Source organism: Belonocnema kinseyi, chromosome 9, assembly GCF_010883055.1.
Source record: "Belonocnema kinseyi isolate 2016_QV_RU_SX_M_011 chromosome 9, B_treatae_v1, whole genome shotgun sequence".
Taxonomy (NCBI): Eukaryota; Metazoa; Arthropoda; class Insecta; order Hymenoptera; family Cynipidae; genus Belonocnema; species Belonocnema kinseyi.
The window spans coordinates 34,010,376-34,015,844 of NC_046665.1; the positions used below are offsets into that span (position 1 = coordinate 34,010,376).

At 33.5% G+C, this 5,469-nt stretch overlaps 1 protein-coding gene across 1 annotated transcript in view; it reads left to right on the forward strand.

Moving 5' to 3' along the window:
- Window positions 1-2,684: 2,684 nt before the first annotated feature.
- The window catches only part of LOC117179742, a 391,922-nt gene continuing 389,137 nt past the window's right edge, over window positions 2,685-5,469 (forward strand). Inside the window, exons 1-2 of the mRNA XM_033371802.1 lie at window positions 2,685-2,840; window positions 3,020-3,115. The gene's annotated coding sequence lies outside the window, so the exon portion shown is untranslated. The remainder of the gene's footprint in view (window positions 2,841-3,019; window positions 3,116-5,469) is intronic.

The following is a 5,469-nucleotide window of genomic DNA, read 5'->3' on the forward strand; positions in this document are numbered from 1 at the left end:
TCTTCTACAAATTATTAGATATTTTTATTTTCTTATTTAACCCTTGTTTGCACGTATTTTGCTGTTCAGTGAATTTACTTGAAAATTCTTACTCGGTGGTTTTTGGCGTCGCTGATTACGAATATGAAGTCAGAATTTCGAAAATTTCAATTCAAGATGGCGGATTCAAAATTTGGAAAAAAATATATATGTATATGAGCTTCAAAATCTATACTCAGGGGTTTTTGGGGTCGCTGATTACGATCGCTGATCTACGATTAGATTCTCGTGATTCTTCAAAATAGATCTCATTTGGTCAAAACTGATACATAAATTGTGGTTGAAATTTTGAGGAAAATAAAAAAATTTACTCTTACTTAGGGTAATCTATAAATTCCATAAATTCCTAAATTATTAAAATCAAAGTATTTAAAATCTCATCTATGATTTCAAAGATTTATGTATCAATGTAAACTAAATTTGATCAACTAATTTTAATTTTAATTTAGAAACTTGAAATTCGTAAACAGCGTCTCCAAAAACCCCGAGTATAGATTTTCAAGCTCGTATCTCTTTTTTCAAAATTTTGAAACCGCCATTTTGAATCTGCTATCTTGAATTTGAATATTTCCGAATTCTGACTTCAGATTCGTAATCAGCTTCTTGAATCTTTGAAATCTTGAATCCTCAATCTTGAAATTTAATATTTTCAAATTCTGGCTTCAGATTCGAAATTAGCAATCCCAAAAAACCCCGAGAATAGATTTTCAAGCTCGCATATCTCTTTTCAAAATTTTGGAACCGTTATCTTGAATCCACCATCTTGAATTTGAATATTTATAATTTATGAATTCAGATTCGTAATCAGCGACCCCAAAAACCCCCGAGTAGGGGTTTTCAGTTTATTACGTTGAGTAGAATTTATTTCTTGAAAAAAGATCCTACTCCATCTTCACTGCATAAAATTTAAAAATTTTTAATTTAAAAAACTTTAAATAATTATGTTGAATAGATTCTTCAAAAATAAATTCTTTCGAAAAAAGGGCATTTTTAAAGTTTGTTTATTTATATAACAATTATCATAAATAACTATGTCAAAAACGCTATAATCTTATGTTCGCTAACTAATAAATTGGCTAATGAACAAAAAAACCGACCTAAATACGTTAAAAATGAATTGAATAGCAAAAATCTGAAGTTAAGTTGGTGGGATCCCACGTTCCCACCGTACAACTAAGGGTTAAAAATCTGTTCTTAGGTAAGTGACTTGTATTTTGTAAAAATTCCAGGCGATAAAAATATATAGAAACGTCGGTATATGGTTTTAGATATTGCAATTTTACGGAAATTGACTTTGTTGTTAAATTCTTACATAACATTTTTAAAACATCAAAGCTATCATTTTTTAGCAAATAAATCCGTGCAATTTTAAACAAATACAATAATCACTTCTATTGCAGAATTGCAAAAAAAACAGCAAGATCAACTTTCAAATTATTGAAATTCGGATTCTTCGTTAAAATTTCCACTAGAAACTCGTGGAGTAATCGTAATACTTTTTTTTGCGTTCAAAATTTAAAAAAAATGTCATTAACTTCTGCTGAAGGTGACTTCCATCGCATCCATAACAGCTCAAGTAGTATGTTGCGCGCGAAGCTGTCTGGGGTTTCCACTGCGTGGTGTTAGCATCCAGGCAAAATTCTTAAGTTACCAACGGAACGCTTATTAACTGTTATTAAAAGAAGATGCACTTGAAGCCGCTTTCGGCCAATGTAAATGACGGTATTTTATTATTTTAAGTTTTTAACGCTGTAAGAAAAAGTATTTCGATCACTCCGTGAGTTTCTAATGGAAATTTTAACGTAGAATCCGTATTTAAATAATTTAAAAGTTGATCTTGCTGTTTTTTTGAGTTTTTTAAGAAGGAACCGAAGGGGGACTTAGTGGGGTCTTTAAGGGTACTTTGTAGAAGCTCCTTTCGGTTCCTTCAGTCCGCCTGGGGAAATTTCCTAAATCTTTTATTCAAAAATTCTTATTTTCTGAATTCACTTCTTTAGTTTTTTTCAGTCCAAACCGTGATTCTGTCTAAAAACTAGGTAAAATCTGGACAGTCTACATATATTCAAATCGTAACAAACTCCTAGATAGAGTCAGAACTGGGGCTAGACAGCATAAAGGTTTGAATCAAACATGTGACCAAACTAGGCCAGTATTGCGTGAATAGACAGGCTTGGAAAAAACTGCACTCGCTTTAACATTATTCACGACTTCCACGAAATTTTTTCACGCCGATAGAAGAAAGAAAGGACTTCATTAAAGAAATATGACTGTTTTTTAGAATTTGGAGTCTCATTTCTTTTCTTCGAGTTCATAATGTGTTCGATGTTCATAACCTTAGAGAGCGAGTAGATGAGTCATTTAGATCAATCACTTTTTACTCTGATTGTCACATCAGGCTTATAATCGAGTGTCAGTTCTAAACAATAACAATTTAAGTGCACCCCATTGATAGAAATTTATACTCTCTGTCATCTTTATAGATTATATAGACAACACTTCTCATGGTGTTTGTCTTGCGCCGTACTTCGTACATCATCACAATAATTATCACACGGTTCGAGTTATAGTGTAACTCTGCGCATGTGCATACTTTCCTAGCGGGCAGCGGCCCTTGCCAGTCAATGCTGGAAGCTCGAACTGCTAGTGTGTTCCTTTGCATGTCGCGCAATTTTTTTTTCCTTTTCAAATATAAATATCTAAACGAAGCGCAAAAACTCGTGGATGTGCATGCATACAATCATGTCGACGCACGTACGCACGTACTTCTTGTACTCCACTTCGTACGTCGCATCGTCGTCGCGGTGAGACCAAGATTGTTACATGCAAAGCTAACTTGACAACTTACGATAAGATTGGAAAAAGTTTAGACAAAACTTACTGTGAAAAAGCTCTCGAGAAAATAAATGCGAGATCCTGTCGTTTCAAATTGAGTATTTTAATTTTAAAAAGTCTTACATTTACTCATCAAGTACTTTTTCAGTGATCAAGTGATCTTTGGATATTTAAGTTCGTCTCGAAAGATTTGCTCAACCGTGCAGGCTACAGATATCGCAAGTTTTGTCTTCAATTACTTAAAGTACGTATACTGTATATTTGACACGTCATCACACATTAATAATATTCTAATTTGATGAAAAAGATAAAAGGTCGAATTATTATAAATTATAAATCGACTCAAGAAAACATTCTAAAAAAGAAGTATAAACATTGAAATTCGAAAATCGTGGGTTGAAATTGTTCTTACTCATCCTCTACTAAATGATAATCATTACATAAAATTGATAATAAAGTGAAACTATTGTTAAAAATATCTTTTAAATTGTTCATAGTGAAAATGGAATTAATGTGCAGCACGCGCCCCAGTGGAGAAAATTGAATTAAAAAATTCATCTCTGAAACTTTACTGGACGGACCATTCTGAAGTACATTATGTAAATCTCAGTAAAACTGGAAAAGAGAATTATTTTTGTATTGCATCAAAATAAAAATATTTTTTGAATTCCCCCTCACTATAAAAGTCTACTGGGAGGGGATGAAAATACATCGGAGTGTCTTTGCACCCCAAAAATCTAACTTTAACCCACCGCACGCAGTCAAGGCCATCTGTTTTAATTCTGTACATTCATCACATTCCTTCTCCGGATGTGCATCGACTAATCAGTTTTTCTTAGTCATTTCTTTTCAAAATTATTTGTAGAATTTATTCAATTATCTACAAGTATCCACAATTGTTAGATCAAATGAGCACCCTTAGCGTGTCAAATTTGATCGAAGATATATGAGAGTCTGGTCCAAATAGATTAAACTCATGCGTAATGGCACTTTTTTAAACGAAGGAGTGATAGAGGAGAGTACCCAAATATGAGATACCAACTCTGTTTGGCGTGATTGTCGAAATTCTATGTACTGAATTTAAAAGTAATATAGGTCATTTTAAAGGAAATTTAGTTTGTCATAAGAAGTTCAAATAAAAAATTTTATTAAAAATTTTTTTATGCTGAAAATACAAAAAATGTAAAAAAGTGTTTTTTCCAAACTCGTCAAACTATTCTCATAATATGAGATACCCCACGAAATAGCTGATAAAATGCAAAATAAAGTATTATTTTTAATGAAAAACTTCATTCTATGTTTCCGAAGTATAAATTTACTGCTATTTAGATATATTTAGTTTTTGCAGTAGTCACAAACACTTTTGTAACCAATTTCCCCCGCGCAGCCACAGTGTTATAAAAACCATAGGTATCTCATAGAATGAGAACCACACCGTGCAACTATGCACTTACTATGCCTGACCTGTACAATGAAAAACTTCAACACTATCGATATTTTTCTACTTAGTTATACAATCCCCATCACTCCAGACAAACTTTACTGCTAAATACATATTTAATGAATAATAAATAGGGTTTAAAGAATTCCCTTCCAAGAACTCGACCTCCATCGATTTCACAAAAAGTTCGCCTATAATCTTTAGAAGCCCAATTAAAAATGGGCTATACCACGAAATTACTCTTTCTTCAAGGGCTACAAGTTAGTGATAGAACCAACAGAGTGGGTCTCTTAGTTTAGCTGAAACCCCGCTTTCTCATATTACGAGAATATCTCATATTCGAGTACTCTCCTCTATAGATTATACATAATTATTTCTTCATTGATTTTAGTCGTTCTTAATAATAAATTATGTTACGTTCAATATTAAAAATGACGATTGGTGAATTTGATATAAATCATTATTTGCGACGTTCAGCAAGGAATTGACAACCGCAGATTATGAGACGTCCCCGCTTTTTTGAAGAACTGCAAAAACAATCGATTTTGGGCTTTCGATGTGATTGCATACCTTATTATATCTCGTAAGTGTATATACAAATATTTTATGTTTGGAGAAAAAAATAAAACATGTTCGCTGACATCTGCAACAGTGATCTAGTAGTTAGGGGCCTTTCATAAACCACGTGGTTTGTGACGGGAGGGAAGTGAGGGGATCAACCTAATGCCACACAATGGCGACTAGGAAGCGTAGGAAATAAGAGCCACATGGGATCAAAAACTCACGGTTGTAAATGGGCCTTATGGCTAATGGAAGCCCCCTTAGCACGCTCTTCCCTAAACTTCTGCGCTAGCAGGACGAGCTTTGTAAAAAATAGATATCCCTTTTTTCAGGGTATCATTTTTTAGAGTTCTGTTTTTGAACAGGATAACTTAATGCTGTTATTTTCAATGCAAAACAAACGATTGTGGAATCCCACCAGTGGTCTCATTTTAGTACCACTCAAGACTTATTTTCTGAATCTCATTGTAATACCAGAGATGAGTTGGGAGATGGCTCATGTAATGGAATAAGAGACTACGTCAAAATTCGACTGCTAAAAGCGCCCTCTTGGTTTGTGGGTCAACTCCTCGGAGTTACTTCGCAGTTTTCGGCAT